Below are 18,080 nucleotides of genomic sequence, written 5' to 3'. Positions count from 1 at the left end.
TTCTTCTAATTCCAATCTAGACAAATGGTCTACAACTAAATTTTCTATCCCCTTTTTGTCACGAATTTCCATATCAAACTCTTGCAATAATAGGACTCATCGGATCAAGCACGGTTTTGCATCCTTCTTGGTCATAAGATGCTTAATAGCAAAATGGTCTATGTAGACAATAACCTTATTACCAATTAAGTATGGCCTGAAATTATCAAATGCAAAAACAATTGCAAGTAGTTCCTTCTCAATAGTTGCATAGGTTAATTGAGCATCATTCAAGGTCCTACTAGCATAATAAATTGTTCAAAAAACATTTTCAACTCGCTGCCCCAAATGCATGATCCTCTATTTGAGAGCCTTAAAAACTGGAGTGGCGAGTGCTAAAAGAATGTTTTTAATACTCGCCTGTTGAGTAAGTTTTTAAAAAATCGTATTGAGTGCCTAAAAGTAATTTTTTGGGACTCGCAAGTTTTTAGGACTTTCCCAACAGTTTTTATACGTAGTTGAAAATCATACCAGAAATAGTAAAAAATGCTTAAAAGGCCTCCACACCACTTAGTAACCCTTAAGCTTCAATAGCATAACATAAATGCAAAAAAAAAAAATACAACAAAGGTAATCTTTAAACTCGGCCACTTATATTAAAAGACAAATTGTGTAAACATTGAATACTTAATCATATATCATGAGTAAAAGATAATGAACGTATCCCCTAAAATAAAAGTGTGTACAAGTATAAAAAAGAAATAGTACAACTTCACAAAAGATCTCAAAAACAAAAGTTCTTGTGGAAATTTGACATCATGAACTTAGTGTGCAACATCACTCCCCAACTCCTGCAAAAATTGAACATTCTACATGAAATCACTCACCAATGCTTGGATCGTGCAACATACTTCAGCAATCACATAATATATTTGCACACAATCAATGCACACAATCGTGCAACGTTTTTTAACAGGCAACAACAACAATAGAGCATGGAATACAAGTTAAGCAATGAAAAAAATGGTTTGGAGATTAAAACTGCATTTTGTTTACAGAACTATTGGCAATAAAACCATGCTTGGAGCTATTGCATCTATAGGAACAATTGAATGATGAGTCCATTGAGATTGCAGCCATTTTGCTAGTCCAAAATCAAATATCTCATTGGTGGCAGAGCATATTAATGAATAGAATCTAGCCGCATATTAACAACAAATCAATTATAAATATATATATAAACACACTAATAACTGAAACAACTCATTAATAGAACAAGGAATGAGTCTTGTGTGCCTAATGAGCTGAATATATTATTGACCCTGATAGATTTGAGAATAGTCATTATTGGTTTGTAAGCTCATTTGCCCAGAATCTAGAACTTAAGTTTTAGCCAGCAATATACTCCATGAGAAATATAATCAAACACTGCAGAAAAATAAGAGTACAACATATAGTGAAACAAATTATATATAATGCTCCACCAATTCCAAAAACACCTAGATAAATATAGCCAAATTTATGAATTAAACAGTAAATCTTTCAAATCTCATATTTGTATAAAAATATGTATATGCCGAGATTATGGATGATGATATTACAGACTAAAATATTGTGATATGTCTCAATATATATATATATAATATAAATAGAAAGTATGTGAAAAAACTTAATAAATATACAGACCACATGGCAGGGGATAACTAATTGTATAGTAAAGAAATAAACTAACTTGTAAGCTGAGACACATACGAAACATTTATAACGGTTTCAATATTTTGTAAAATTACTCCAAGAGCAGAGGTCCTTAACCTTATGAATAAATACATATATTCATATATTCATATATATACACACATACTTTCTTGACCAGATAGACATATATTTATATATATATATACACACACATATACGCACATGATGTAAAATACAAATATATCCAAAAGTTGCATTTGTGAGCATAAAAATTAACCTAAACAAGAACCCCATGACCACCAGCCTCACCTTTGAACCCCACGCCCACCACCACACTGTTGAAACCCACAGACGACATCTCTATCGAGCACCCCCGTCTCCACCAAGACCTACGGACGAAACCTCTGCCTAGCACAAGATCTGTAAAAATGAGAGTCAAAAAGCCATTGAGAACAAGCCAACAAGATTTCAGGGTAGACACACACACATATATAAATATATATCTGAACTAAAAGTGGAGAAGACTCCCACCCAAAGATCCAAAGTATATCTACCGTTTGTGATAGAGGAGAAACTGGGGGTGCTTGTGTGCCGAGCGCCTTTGTTGTACGTCGTCGAAGCTGCCCGTGCACCGAGGAGAAGCACCTCCGTGCGCATAGAAGGAGAAGAATAGGCAGAGAGACGAGAGAAGAGAGGACAATGGTGAGAAGAGAGGGGAGGGGGGATATGCGGCCGGTATATGGGGGAAAGATAGAGAGAGACTGGGTGAGAATATGTTGTAATTAGGGTTTTTGGGCTTTTAAAATTCTTTTTTTTCGTCGGGTGTTTTTTTTTTTTTTTCCTTGAAGGAGTTGGGTGTCGTTTTAAAATTCAGTAGTGCTTTGTTTTTTTTTATTTTACAAAGCTTTGCTTTTTTTTATTATAAGTCTTGAATAAAATATTTAAAAATTAGTTTATTATAATTTTTTTTTAAAAGCAGTATCATATCTTAATTAACTATGAAAAAATATATTATTATAAGTCTAGTTTTTATAAGTTTTTTTACTATTTATTTGAAATATATTTAATTTAAAAATTACAATATAATAAAAAATTACACTATTAAACTTATAGAGTTTTTAAATAATTATTACAAATGAGAGTAATTCCGAAAGAGATTGAGAGAGAATTTAGTTTTAAAAATTGATTAATACATATTTTTATAAATATATTTACATAATTTTGTTTATTTTAAAATTATATTTGATTAATTATATTTTTATTAACTTTTGTTAAAAAGTCCAGGAACTTTTGTTAAAAAAAATCAAACTTTTAGGACACAGATAGGTTTTTAGGATTTGCAACGCGTGTCCTAAAAAATTCTTTAAGGAATCACAATAAATGTCCTAAAACGTCCAGGAGGTGTTTGTTAAAAAAAAAATCAAACTTTTAGGAAACACATTGCGAGTCTTAAAAAGTCCAGGAGTTGTTTTTAGGACTCGCATCTAGGTGAGTGCCCTAAAAAAGTGTCCCAAAAGAGTGTTTTTGTAGTAGTGCGCATCGCACATCAATTCAAAGGGAAGTTCCCAATTCGATGGTACCACAATCGGTGCAGTGATCAATTTCTCTTTCAAAGTATTTAAGGCTATTTGACAATCAACATCAAAATTAAACTGTACTCCATTCATTAATAGTGCAGACAGAGATTTAGAAATCTTTAATAAATCTCCTATAAAATCCAACGTGGCCAAGAAAACTCTGAACACCCTTAACTGAAATTGGAGGAGGCAAGTTCTCAATAGTTGAAACCTTCGCATGATCTACTTCTATGCCTTTGCTCGAAATTTATGGCCCAAAACAATTCCTTCTCTCACCATAAAGTGACATTTTTCCGAATTTAGGACCAAATTAGATTCTTCGCATCTCTTTTAACACCTTTTCCAAATTCTGTAGACACATATCAAATGAAGATCCAAAGACCGAGAAATCATCCATAAATATTTCAATGTTCTTCTCCACCATATCAGAAAATAATGACATCATGCATCTCTGAAAAGTAGCAGAAGCATTGCATAATCCAAATGGCATTCTACGAAAAGCAAACGTACCATAAGGACAAGTAAAAGTTGTTCTCTCTTGATCTTCGGGAGAAATAGGTATTTGGTGATAACCAGAATACCCATCTAAAAACAATAGAAGGGATGGTACGACAGTCTATCAAGCATTTGATCAACAAAATGAAATGGGAAGTGATCTTTCCTTGTTGCCTTGTTTAGTTTCCGGTAGTCAATACAAATTCTCCACCCCGTCACTATACGAGTTGGAATTAACTCATTGTTCTCATTTTTTACTACTGTCAATCCCCCTTTTTTGGAACCACTTGTACTGGGCTTACCCACGAACTATCCGAGATTGGATAAATAAAACCAGCTTCTAACCACTTCAAAATTTCTTTTCAAACCACCTCCTTCATAGCAGGATTTAACCTCCTTTGAGCATCAATACTAGCTTTACTGTCCTCCTCCATGAGAATACGGTGCATAACAGTAGATGGTAGTGGTCTCTCGGGCCCTTGTCCAAGTTCCTCATATTTCTTCTTATAAATAGGTCTAGCGGAGTTTAGCCAATTTACATATTCAATAACCTCAATGCCATCCTAGTCTTCCCCTCCTTGCGAAATAAGGCTCATCTCAAGCGGATCTTCAACAAGTTTTCTCTTTGACAATTGTTCCTCAATTACATTCCCACTAAAGCAACTATCACTTGCTCTAGGATACTTCAAAGCCTTGAATACATTAAATACAACCTCATCACCCTGCACCCTTAGCCTCAACTCTCCTTTTTGGACATCTATCAAGGCTTGACTGGTGGCTAAAAATGGTCTTCCCAAAATAATTGGAACATCTTCATCTTCCTCCATATCAAGAACAATAAAATTAGCAGGAAAGATGAATTTGTCCACTTTGACAAGAACGTCTTCAATAATACCTTGGGGTGTGTCAATGAACGGTCGGCAAGTTGTAGAGTAACCGTAATGGGTCTAGCTTCCCCCAAACCGAGACTTTTAAATATGGGCAGTGGCATTAGATTAATGCTTGCACCTAGATCACATAAAGCCGTCTCACAATGAAAATTCCCAATGGTGCAAGGTATGGTGAAGCTGCCCGGATCTCTCAACTTTTGAGGAAGTTTCTTTTGAATTATTTCACTACACTCTTCTGTCAAAGCTACGGTTTTATAATCCTCCATTTTTCTCTTATTAGACAATATCTCCTTCATAAACTTCACATAATTAGGCATTTGTTCAAGAGCTTCCACAAAGGGAATGTTAATGTGAAGTTTCTTAAATACTTCAAGGAATTTGGAGCATTGCTTGTCAAGATTGGCCTTTGTGAACCGCTGAGGATAAGGAATGTTTGGTGCAGACTCGGTGTATTTTGGCTTTGATAGTCTTTGGAAGGTCTTCAAAAACCACTTCTTGTGCTGGACTAGTTACAGGTTGATCTTCAATCTTCTTACCCTTGTTTTCTACTGTAGACCCTCATACTTAGTCCCACTCCTCAAAGTGACAGCTTGACATTGCTCCTTGGGATTCACCACAGTTGAACTAGGTAAAGCCCCTTGATTATGATTTGCCATTAACTTTGCAAGTTGGCCAACTTGTGCTTCTAAGCTCTAAATGGAGGATCTGGTTTTTGTCATAAATTGGCTCAATGAATCAGCGGATACCTCTAGTTTAGTCATTTAAGGCGGTGGTTGTTGATGTTGCGGCATTTGTGGCCTTTGAGTATCATAAAAGGGTCTTGGGTTTAGCCCATAAAATGGTCTATGGGGAGGATATTGAGGTGGATTTGGATGATACTGTGGTTGGTGCCCTTGATTATTACTCCATGACAAATTCAGATGGTTCTTATATGCTAGAGTATAATTGTTAGGGTATGGGTTGTTATTCGGTTGCCTTAGGAAATTACCAATGGCTTGAACCTGTTCAAGAGGGATATCATCAAACTGAATAAGAACTCATCGCTGGACATTACTGAAAATGATGAGGACCTCCACATGTCTCACAACTGATAGGAGCAGGTTGTAGTTGCATTGCTTGACCTAAAATGTTATTTTGTTGTTGCATTTGTTTCGTTAGTGAAGCAATTTGAGCAGTGAGCATAGCAATAGGATCAACTTCTAGAACTCCTGCCACCTTCTTATTTTCTCGCTCAGATGGCCAATTATAATTATTCATGGCCATCTCCTCTAAAATCACGTAAGCTTCGTTAGCGCTTTTGCTCATAAATGCTCCACCTGCTGCTGCATCTATAATAGTCCTTGTGTTTTCCCTCTGTCCAGTATAGAAAGTGTGCACCAACTTCCATTTCACTATACCATGATGTAGACATTTTCGCAACAGCTCTTTAAACCTCTCCCAAGCATCATATAACGATTCCCCCTCAAATTGACAGAAATTATTTATTTCACCTCTAATTTGTGCTGATTTAGCAGCAGGAAAATACTTGGCGAGAAATTTTTGAGCAAGGTCTTCCCATGTCATAATGGAATTGGCTTGTAGCGAAATCAACCAACTTTTAGCTCTGCCTCTCAAATAAAACGGAAATATCCTCAAACGGATTGCATCATTACTTACTTTATTCATTTTGAAAGTATCACATAACTCCAAAAAGTTGGTAATATGGAGATTCAGATCCTCCTTAGGTAGCCCCCCAAACTGAATGCAATTCTGAACCATTTGGATAATCAAAGGCTTGATCTCAAAATTGTTCGCCTCCACAGTAGGTGTGTGAAAACTAGAATGTACCCCTGTAACAGTAGGGAGTACATAGTCCCTCAGAGGTAAGTCTGCCTCAGCTGCAGCGTTCCCCCATTACCCTGATTCAGATTGTTATTAGCGAAACTATTGACGCTCTGGGCCATCTTTTCAAGTCTTTTCTGTTTTCTTTCTCTTTTGCAGGTCTTCTCAATCTCAGGATGAACAGGTACTAGTATTTTCGAACCCTTACGTCGCATAAAAATAGGTCACCTGAAATTGAGAAATTTAAAAGCAACTCGATTTAGAAAAATGTTAAATTAAAACCAAAGTAGATTGAAAAAACAATTATATTTGATATTGATTATTAGTCCCTAGCAACGGCACCAAAAACTTGATCTGTTAAATCTGTACGCAAGTATACGTAGTCATGTCAAGTAATAAAGTCTGTAAGAACAGAGATCGTCCCACAGAGACTATTAACCAATTACCAATAATTGTTTTTCACTTTCTATTTGGTGATTAAAATTAAGATGAATAATTCTAAACTATGAACTCAATTTAAATAACTCTAAACATAATAATAAATTAATGAATTAAAAATCAATAATAAAAAGCCTAGGAATTAATTTCATCAACTTTTCATTCTATTAATTTTACTAATCAGTTCTAAATCTCTTCTTCCTATACTAGTAGCAGGTTAACATAATCGATTCCTATTCTTTTTTAAGATATAAGATCTCAGCCTATATGTAGGTTTTCTACATTTATGTGATAAACTTAAACATATAGAAGGCATTAAGCATGGAAACCTAATTACTACACAAGTCATACAGGTACTTTCGTCCAATATGCAACCTATGTCTATATAATGATAGCATATTCAATTCTCATCTTTCGAATTTTGAATCAAAACCATTAAATCAAGCAAATAGTATTTACTAGCATTAAGCAAACATCATATAGATTAGAATAGAGAAGAAGTATCCATAGAACATCATAATATAAATAAATTGAAATTCAAGTGACTACATTAATCACTAGATAAAAGATTTAGTTCATAGATAACATAATGACAATACAATTTAAATAATTGTTCATAGGAAATAACCTAATGAATTCAGATGAAGAAGAAATCTATAAAGCCATAAACCAGAAAAAGAAATCTAATTACAGCAGTCTTTTCTAGATCTAGGGATTTTAGAATTAAAACTGCCTGCTAAATTCGTAGAATAATGTCCCTTAAAAAGTTTTCCAATGCTCTCAAGTGAAAAGACCATTTTGTCCTTCTAAAAGTGGCTAAAAATCTCAAAATCGCGTCAATAGTGCTGTAGCGCTAGGTTTTGGGCGCTGTAGCGCTGCTGACAGTGCCAAATTGCCTCATAAATTGATGTACTAGCGCTAGTAATGTAGCGCTGGGGTGCTAATCTTCAGATCCTTCAAGCGCTGTAGCGCTTGTTTTGTAGCGCTGGTGCGCTATTGACAGAAACAACAGATTTAAAGTCACCTCTCCAGCGATGTAGTGCCACTATGATAGCATTGTAGCGCTATCCACAGAAACAGTACTCGGACCTATTTCTCCCGAAAGACTCGATTTTCTCCAAAATAACTCTATTTTCTTCCACTTTCACTTTATTCCACTCTTTTCACCATCTTAGCATCAAAAACCTGAAACATGAACAAACAAGCATAATTCTGCAATAAAATAGCCTTAAACTAATGAAAAACTTCCTAAAAAGTAGACCATGAACGAGCCTAAAACTCGTTTATCAGAGCTATTCTATAAGGTGTCCTAGATACTAGCTCCTCCCCTAGCGCCAACTCTATGACAAACTCGATCTCTCGATGTGGTGGCAACCTTGGCAAGTCTACTGGGAACACATCAGGAAATTCACATACTAATGTGGTATTATCTGGTCTAACTGAAACAACCCTAGAGGTATCCACAATGTTCACTAGGAATCCTATGCAACCCTCTCGCATTAGGTCTTTACCCTTTAGTGTTGAAATCGTGGTCCACCCACTGTCCCCACAAATACAAAGGGTACCTCCCCTTCCGTTTCAAAGGTCACTCTTGCGCTTGCAGTCGATCGTCGCCCCATACTTTTATAACAAATCCATCTGTAGGATCATATCAAAATAATCCATCGCTAACTCAATCAGGTCCACAGATAACTCTCTATTGTCTGTCACTATTGGTAATGCTCTAATCCATCTCCTAGAGACTACCAGTTCCCGGTCGGCAACAAAGTCTTGAATCCCCTAGCATACAAATCGCTAGGCCTACACAATTGATTTATCACTCTAGTAGAAACAAATGGATAAGTAGCCCCTGAATCAATCAATGCGGTAAATGAAGAACCGACACTAGAAATCTGACCTGTCACAACCAAGGGCTAGCCTCAGCCTCAGTCTGAGTCAAGGTAAATACTCTGGCAGGAGTGAGACTGTCGCTCTACTTCAGTTCTTCCTTCCTGGCTTGTGGGTAGTCCTTCCTTAGATGAATAATGCTCCCACAAGTAAAGTAGGACTTGATCCTAAACTCTCCCTGATGTCATCATCTACACCGAGGACACACTAGGAAACTCCTCCAGTTGTCTCCCCCGCGCTGACGGCCACTAAAAGCACCTTGTGCCCTCCTATCTGAGCCAAGAGGAATAAAAGAATCTGGGGCCTTTCTCTTCTATTCATTGGGGCCACTACCCCGGTTAGATCCAGTAAAAGGAGGCATCGTCCTCCGAGCATCACGCCTCGCGGCGCCCTCTCTCCAATTCTGATCCTCGGCCCCTCAGCAGTAAGGGCCTTCTCCACTACCTGTGCATAGGTGGTAGTTCCTGAATCCAAAGTTATCTTGACGTCAAGGGCGATCATAACATTAAATCCTCGCACAAATCAATCCCTTCGTGCCATATTAGTAGGCACCAAGTCCAGCGTGAACTTTGCTAACCGGTCAAACTTCAAGGCATACTTGGTAACCGTCATTCGGTTCTGAGTTAGATTAACAAACTCGTCCACCTTTGCAGCTTGGACTGCAACATTGTAATACTTCTTATTAAAAATGTTTTTGAATTCTTCCCAAGTCATAACTACCATATTCCTTCTCTAGGACACGACATCCTACCATATGCGGACGTCCTCTCTCAACATGTAGCTGGCGCAAGCTATTCTCTCATTCCCTTCCACCCTCATGAAATCCAGGAAGGAAGAAATCATATTCATCCACTGCTCTGCCCGCAGTGGGTCTGGGTCACCCTTAAAGGTGGGAGGATGCTACTTCCAGAACCTCTCGTACAAGGGTTCCCACCTATTTTCAATAACAGGCTGGGTTGGCATTGGTGCCACAACCTGTGGAACCTATAACCTAATACTTTGAGAAGGGGATTGCTGCCTCAATTGTCGAAGCTCTTCTTCTGTTCGATGAAGTATAGCTTCCATCTCAGCAAATAGCTATAGCCAATTTTGTGGGGCAGGTGGAGGGTCCTGACCCTGGTTGTCATCCTCGACCCTATTGTCGTGGAGTTTGATTGATCATTAAGGCATTACTGCAATATGCCTGCAATCAATGACGTCGCACATCAGGCATGATAACAACATCCAAAACTACCTCCCAATCTCACCAGCCAGCCACAATCAACAAATTCACATATCACACATAACATATAACAGTTAAGGGGCCAAGCCCTAACATCATGCATATATCAACACATTCACCATGCTCTATCTATACATTCAGGCAAACATGGCAACTTAAGCATATAGTTCATTAAATACCAACCAACCCTAAGTTGAGCTTGTCACTGGCAGCGAGCGCATGTTCGGTCGATCTCCAAGAACCATAAACCTTGGCACGCTCTGATACCAAGTTGTAACACCCTACTACCTTAGAGTTGTTACTATGTGAGTTATAAATGTGCCATTTTCTCACTAATCGAGGTTTTATGTTAAAAGTGTGACTAAATTGAAATAAAACTCGTTTAATGACATTAATTATAAAGATTTGGACATTCATTGCAATCATAAAATGTTATATAGTTGGGATCCCAAAATACTGTTTAGAAAATATATTACAACTCAAAAATATAATTACGGTCGACCTAAGCGACAAAGCAGTTCATTACAGTACATTTCCCAAAATAACCCTGGCCAAGGCAGCCAGGTAGGCCAAACATGTACCCGTCGCTCCACGCTCTCTGTACTCGTGGTTGGTTGACTTTTTCTTTGCCTTTACCTGCACCATAGAGCACCCGTGAGCCGAAGCCGAGCAAGAAAACCCAACATATAAGAGATCACATTTCAATCCAACGATATACGGCAAAATAGTCAACAGACTAAACACGTAGCTGCCTATGCCAACCCAGGTGCTTTACCAGGCCCTAGGTTCACATTCTTCACTGAGCGGGTGGATCCAGCACCCTTGGAAGGTCTCGCCCTAATGGTATGCACTTAGCGTGCTCAACGCCAATCTCGACCCCTTGTCATACCTGACTTCTTGCCATTTTCGGCCTTCGCCGTTCATTCATAAACATGTATAACACAACATATCATCCATAGATATTCACACATAAGTTAAACATAAACAATAGGGTCACACCTTGACATACAAACAATAGGGCCATACTCTGCTCTACGGGTACAACAATTTTCTTACTTGTGTCTCAAGTCGATTGACTACCGCGATCCTGAGCACGATCCCCTAACCTGAGCTTTTTTGAAAACATAGTCACAATGTATTCATAGTAACCATCCATCAAGCCCTAAATCAAATAAGAACTTCGAAATATTAATTTAGCCTCCGAGACCTTGGATTTCACTAAACTGGGTAGTAAAATCCTTCCTAATCCTTAACATTTGGGCTCCTGAGCTTAAAACCCTCAAACAGCCACTATTTCACATTTGAGTCATGGCCCAGCCCTTAAGGGCCACGACGCACTCAAGTCAGAGGGAAAAGCCCTCTCTTTGAAGGACATGGGCCGCGACGCCTAGGCAAGTTTTCGAGGCCCCTAGGCCTAATTGTTTAAATGGACCGTGATGCCTGATGAACAAGGTCACGACTCGAGCCTTAAAACCCAGAAATATCACCACTTTTCTGCATTTTTTCCCTAGCCTAATTCCATAATTCACCCTCCAAACACCAGCCCAAATTAGAATTAAGCCTAGAATTGTAATGCCCTGGGTAGCCAAGATTGTTACACTGTGTGATTATAAAGGTGCAAGACTTGCAAATCAAGTCATATGGTTGAAAACGTGGTCCTAAAGTTGTAATTAGGTCAAGATTAAAAGGTTTTAGTCATAAACAGTAATTTTCATATAAAATGATTGTTTAGTACATGGGATCTGTGGATGCCAAAAATTTACCAAGGAAAAAACCTTTGGTCCCTAGTTAGACTACATGGTTAAAGGTCGGGTATTCATGCTATTGGGCTCGGACCTATGGGTCTTGTGAATATGGAATAATTTCTCTTAAAGCTTTCCTTGATGGAAGTATGGAAATTATAGGTGAGCATTTCCCTAGGCCAATGGCCTCGCGCCATCAAGGTGTTTCACACCATGGATGGGTCTCATGCCTAGAATGGTGTCTCGCACCATGCCACACCTAGCCTCGCACAGTGAGACACCCTAGGCCTCGCCAAGCCTCACATAGCGAGGCGCTCCATGCCTCGGCCAGCCTCACCCTGTCGTGCCCAGCCTCGCACAGCGAGGCGCACCAAGCCTCGCCCAGCCTCGCGTAGCGAGGTGCTCTAGGCCTTGCCCTGCCTCGCCCAGTCTCGCACAGCGAGGCACTCCAGGCCTCGCGCAGCGAGACACTCCATGCATTGCCATACCTCGCCCACTTGCCACGCACCTGGCACCATGCAGAGCCACAATACCTCGTCATCTTGTTCCAAGTATAGTGACACCTCCTATGGGCCGAAGACACCTCGCCCGCATGCAAATTGTCCAAGGGTCTCTTTGCCATGACGACGGGCCAAAAGGAGAGCCACCCTTAGTAAGGACTTCATTACCTCACCACATGCCATATGTCCCTTGCTCCCCAAATAGAGAAGGGGAACTGGTAAGTGTGTCCAACACTTAGAAAAATATTAGAAGGTGATGAGAGAAGATGTTTTAGGGGAGATGGGAGAAGGACCTTCAAGAACCAAGGACGTGAGTAGGTACAAGGTACATGTACGTATATGGATGCAGAATGTACAACCACGAGGAGGACAGAGGCATGACCCTGACATCTGGATCGTACAAGTAGTGGTGGTATGGATTTGTATAAAGAGTGGAGACACTAACCTCTGGCTATGTACTAGGCCAACACCACCACCTTCAACTCCACTATGACCTGTGCCACAACCCTGACAATGTACATGTGTACAATCTTGTCCCTTGGGACCACAATGTATTAGGGGCCATTAGAGCCCCAATATAAATAGACATTCACCCCTCCAGCAAAGGGGTTGGAAAACTCATTGTACACTCCATTGTTGATATGTGTTTTACCTTTCCTTAAGATTATTCTAAGTTCTTATCTAAATCTAAATATCTTCATACTTATCTTTGAGTTTTCCGATCTGATTTCGTTGATGAGATTTCACCGTCAACAGTTTGGCGCCGTCTGTGGGAAGAACAAGCATCAAGCTAACGTTCTTTCATCACTTCCAACAAAGAAAGATGCTAAGACGTTCAAAATGCCTATGACAACTACAAGATGATGAGGTTCACCAGGACGGAATAGAGCGGAGGGCTCCCAAGAAAGGCCCCCCCTCCGCCTAAGCATGGAGGTAGACCGGAGGAACCTCTTCCCCCAAAGGAGGCGGAGGAAGCATCGTCCCCAGCCATCTGGCCCGACGGAGATCATTCAGAGCTGCCAGTGCATTCCCTTCATCGGCCCCCGGTAGCACCACGCTCAAGCCAACACAACCCAGGTCCATCAACACACGGGCCAGGCAAGGGTCCCAGGGTACGCTCGGTAAGTTCCAGCTCAAGGAATCGCTCATACAAGGATGAGATTCACGAGTTACATAAAAAGACTCGAAGGTTGGAAACAACGATAGAGAACATGCAGGAGATCTTAAACGACCTGCTGCAAGGAAAGTCAAACATACCACTTCCTAAGCGTAAAGAGAAGGAGCATGAAAAAGGGAAAAATGATGTCCCCGTAGATGATGGGAGAACCTGAATTTCCACTAGTAAAACTCCCCCGACAAAGTCCCATGGGGGACTTAGGTCAACGAAATGCCCCCAGGAGCAAAGGCGGAGGGAAGACAATGGTCGTAAGAATGAAGTAGAAATCACCTCGAAAGAAGCGCCCCTAGCTTAAGAGAAAAGCTCAATGGAAAGAGGACTGAAGTAAAAAACACTCCCCCCGCGGTTCCCCCAAGGAACACAACCAAAGCAAGGGTTCAGTCTGAGGACCCGCGAGACTCCTCAAGCAAAAAGAGGAGGGGACTAAACACCAAATTGTGAAGCCCTCGAGGCAAGATTACTAGTGCACTTGGGGGGCACAAAGATGACGAAGAATTTGACCATGATTCGCCCTTCACAATGGAGATCCAGGCTGAGCAAATGCCCATCGGCTTCAGAGAGCCTCGCATGACTCCGTATGAGGGCACTATAGACCCAAAGTATCACTTAGACTCCTTCAATAACTTGATGAGGTTAAGAGGGGTCAACAACAGGGCAAAGTGTCATTGCTTTGTCGTTACACTTAAAGGAGTTGCGTACAAGTTGTTCAAGAGGTTAAGGCCAGGAACAATCAAGTCATGGCAGTAATTCCCTAATGAATTTCTTCAGCAATACCATGTAGCCTGTGATTACGTCATGCCAATTACTAGCCTCGCTAACGTAAAACAAGGCGAGAATGAAAGTCTGAAGAACTATATCCATAGGTTCAATATAGAAGCAACAAAGGTGGGAAGTTTAACGAAAGCGGAGCTCGAGATGGCTATTACAGCCGGAGTTCATCCAAAGAGCAAGCTATGGGATAACATGCTCAAAAGAGAAGTTTTAAATTTAGATGATTTCTTCGAGAGAGCACAGAAGTACTTATGGGTGGAAGAGGGCCCTAAGAACTCGCATGTTGAAGAAAGCAAACCTTCCTCCAGTCACCCTACAACCAATACGTCTGAAGATTCCATATAGATGGGGGCGTCGTGCTAGAGGGGTCGCTGACCAAGTTTGAGATTGAACGAAGACCATCTAGCCATGAAAGTCCCGACCCGAGGGGAGATCACCTCAAAAATTGCAAAAAAGGTCTCAAAATTAGATGCATGCAAAAAGGGTCTCAAAAGTAGATGTCTACAAAAAGGGTCTCAAAAGTAGATGCCTGCGAAAAGGGTCTCAAAAGTAGACGCTTGCAAAAAGGGTCTCAAAAGTAGACGCCTGCAAAAAGGGTCTCAAAAGTAGACGCCTGCAAAAAGGGTCTCAAAAGTAGACGCCTGCGAAAAGGGTCTCAAAAGTAGACGCCTGCAAAAATGGTCTCAAAAGTAGACGCCTGCAAAAAGGGTCTCAAAAGTAGATACTTGCAAAAAGGGTCTCAAAAGTAGACACTTGCAAAGAGAGTCTCAAAGTAGACGCTCGCAAAAAGGGTCTCAAAGTAGACGCTTCCAAAAAGGGTCTCAAAGTAGACGCTTGCCAAAAAGGGTCTCACAGAAGACGCTTGCAAAAAATAGTACTATGCCTAATGACGAGAAGGACGCTTCTCGCAAGAAAAAATAAGCGTGCACAAAAGTATGTAAAAGGATAACTAGAACCCAAGGGGTCAACATATCCTTATAGATACAATAAAGGTGCACCAAAGAGAGACCTACCAAACCCCATTTCGCGTGGGTTCCAAAGGACCTCGAGCATGATAAATACAAAAAAAAAAGAATAATAAAAAGGAAGAGAATAGTCTACAAGAACTCCTAAAGGCCTCCCTACAGACTGGGGGGCAAGTGTGGATGTCAAAAATTGACCAAGGAAAAAACCTTTGGTCCCTAGTTAGACTATGTGGTTAAAGGTCGGGTATTCATGCTATTGGGCTCGGACCTATGGGTCTTGTGAATATGGAATAATTTCTCTTAAAGCTTTCCTCGATGGAAGTATGGAAATTATAGGTGAGCATTTCCCTAGGCCAATGGCCTCGCGCCATCAAGGTGTTTCACACCTCGGATGGGTCTCATGCCTCGCACCATGCCATGCCCAGCCTTGCGCAGCGAGACACCCCAGGCCTCACGTAGCGAGGCGCTCCATGCCTCGGCCAGCCTCGCCCAATCTCGCGTAGCAAGGAGCCCCAGGCTTCGCCCAGCCTCGCGTAGCGAGGCGCTCTAGGCCTTGCCCTGCCTTACCCAGTCTCGCACAGTGAGGCGCACCAAGCCTCGCCTAACCTCGCGTAGCGAGGCACTCCAGGTCTCTCGCAGCGAGACACTCCATGCATCGCCATACCTCGCCCACCTGCCACGCACCTAGCACCTTGCGAGATGCCACGCCCTCACTCACCCAGGTGGCTCGCGAGACATCACGACCCCGCACGCCTAGGCGCCTCGCGCCACCAGCCTCGGACCACCAGCATTTGTCCCGCGCTATGCACCATCTCGGAGGCTAGCTAAGTGAAGGTTGTCGAAGAGGTTCGTGCACCCCCGTACACCATGCGGAACCACAATACCTCATCATCTTGTTCCAAGTATAGTGACACCTCCTATGGGCCGAAGACACCTCGCCCCCATGAAAATTGTCCAAGGGTCTCTTTGCCATGACAACGGGCCAGGAGGAGAGCCACCCGTAGTAAGGGCTTCATTACCTCACCATGTGCCATATGTCCCTTGCTCCCCAAATAGAGAAGGGGAACTGGTAAGTGTGTCCAACACTTAGACAAATATTAGAAGGTGATGAGAGAAGATGTTTTAGGGGAGATGGGAGAAGGACCTTCAAGAACCAAGGACTTGGGCAGGTACAAGGTACCTGTATGTATATGGATGCAGAATGTACAACCACGAGGAGGACAGAGGCATGACCCTGACATTTGGATCGTACAAGTAGTGGTGGTATGGATTTGTACAAAGAGTGGAGACACTAACCTCTGGCTATGTACCAGGCCGACACCACCACCTTCAGCTCCACTACGACCTGTGCCACAACTTTGACAATGTAGTTGTGTACAATCTTGTCCCTTGGGACCACAATGTATTAGGGGCCATTAGAGCCCCAATATAAATAGACCTTCACCCCTCCAGCAAAGGGGTTGGAAAACTCATTGTACACTCCATTGTTGATCTGTGTTTTCCCTTTCCTTAAGCTTATTCTAAGTTCTTATCTAAATCTAAATATCTTCATACTTATCTTTGAGTTTTCCGATCTGATTTCGTTGACGAGATTTCACCATCAACAGGATCCCAAAACAGGGTTTAAAAGACATGTTTACAAAAATTCCAAAAGTTATAAATAACCATGGCCACTCTAATGGAAAAATATACATTTTAGGTTTCCGTCCCTGTACAAACCCTCAAACATGGCGGCCAAACTGCTAAAAATGTACACCTCACCCCCAGAGCTCTCCAACTCGCGGATGAACCACCAATCCATTGCCTTTACCTACACCACGTAGCACCCGTGAGCCGAGGCCCATCAAGAAAACTATAATGCATAGCATAATCAACAATAGTAATCAGGTAATTCACAGATCATTAATCAAACACCCAATAGATCACATCGTTCACATAAACAGTGCTATCAGTCAACAAACCAACAATTAACCATCCAGGTAATAAACATGTCATAATCATCAGATTAACATCAATTAACATAACACACAATATCTAGGGTTGACACCCTTAGGCTGCACCCTCTAAATAAGTCACTATCTTCGGCTTACTTAGGCCGAGCCCAGTGTTCAACCCATTGACTCTGGCTCGCTTAGGCCAAGCTCAGTGATTATTTGATTAACCTCAGCTACTAGTGGCCGAGCCGCGTCCTGTGCGCAAATATAGATCCCGACACTCTTAGACCGTTTATCGCATGTCCCCATGGCATAAAACCATCTATGACATCATATACAACTAAAGGGAACTCTTAGTCCCAATGTAACCACATAACCGAGTACAGTTTCTTACCTTTGATTCCAATAGCTTTGATTAGTGAAATCGGCCTTCAAGCACGGTCCCGTCCGAGCCCTAGCGTACACCTAGTCACAGCCATAAATTAGATCCATCATTAAACTTTAATTCTGTAACCTAACCTTGGGACCAATCCCGAGCCCTTAGGAAGCCCTAATTCCACCAAATGGGGTGGTGGAATCAAACCCCGAGCCCCAGGGCAAAAACCTTAACAAAACACCCAAAAAGCCACTTTCGAAGGTAGGGTAGCCCTACAACGCCACAGGGTGGGTGCTACAGTGCTACAAGCAGAGCCAAAAGTCCCCAAAAAACTCAAGCCTAGCGCTGTAGTGCCCTAAGGCTAGCGCTACAACGCTAGTTACAACACCTTCAGCACACTGATTTTCTCCTTCGAATTTCCTCGACCCAAAACTCCCTAAAACCCCTCCAAACCTCAACCACACACCAAATTGAGCCTACCATCATCTACATCTCACCCCACATAGCCCAATAACATAAATCTTAGCCACATGCACCATTAAACAAAGAAAACCATGTTTGAGCTTGAAGCTCAAAAACTCAACAGAAAAACCAGAACAGCCCAGAAACTC

At 41.3% G+C, this 18,080-nt stretch overlaps 1 long non-coding RNA gene and 1 other non-coding gene across 2 annotated transcripts; one reads left to right on the top strand and one right to left on the bottom strand.

Moving 5' to 3' along the window:
- Nucleotides 1-610: 610 nt before the first annotated feature.
- Nucleotides 611-2,462, bottom strand: LOC133782518 (uncharacterized). The gene is made up of 3 exons (XR_009870561.1): nt 2,229-2,462; nt 1,984-2,094; nt 611-830 (listed from the first exon to the last, which is right to left on the bottom strand). It is a non-coding gene; the product is annotated as an uncharacterized LOC133782518 (long non-coding RNA).
- Nucleotides 2,463-6,029: 3,567 nt separating this feature from the next.
- Nucleotides 6,030-6,135, top strand: LOC133787717 (small nucleolar RNA R71). Its single transcript, XR_009872719.1, has one exon. It is a non-coding gene; the product is annotated as a small nucleolar RNA R71 (small nucleolar RNA).
- The last annotated feature ends 11,945 nt before the right edge of the window (nt 6,136-18,080 follow it).

This window comes from Humulus lupulus, chromosome 6 (genome assembly GCF_963169125.1).
Source record: "Humulus lupulus chromosome 6, drHumLupu1.1, whole genome shotgun sequence".
Lineage (NCBI taxonomy): Eukaryota > Viridiplantae > Streptophyta > Magnoliopsida > Rosales > Cannabaceae > Humulus > Humulus lupulus.
Note: the sequence above shows the minus strand (reverse complement) of the source record. Positions and strands in the feature narration are given on the sequence as shown.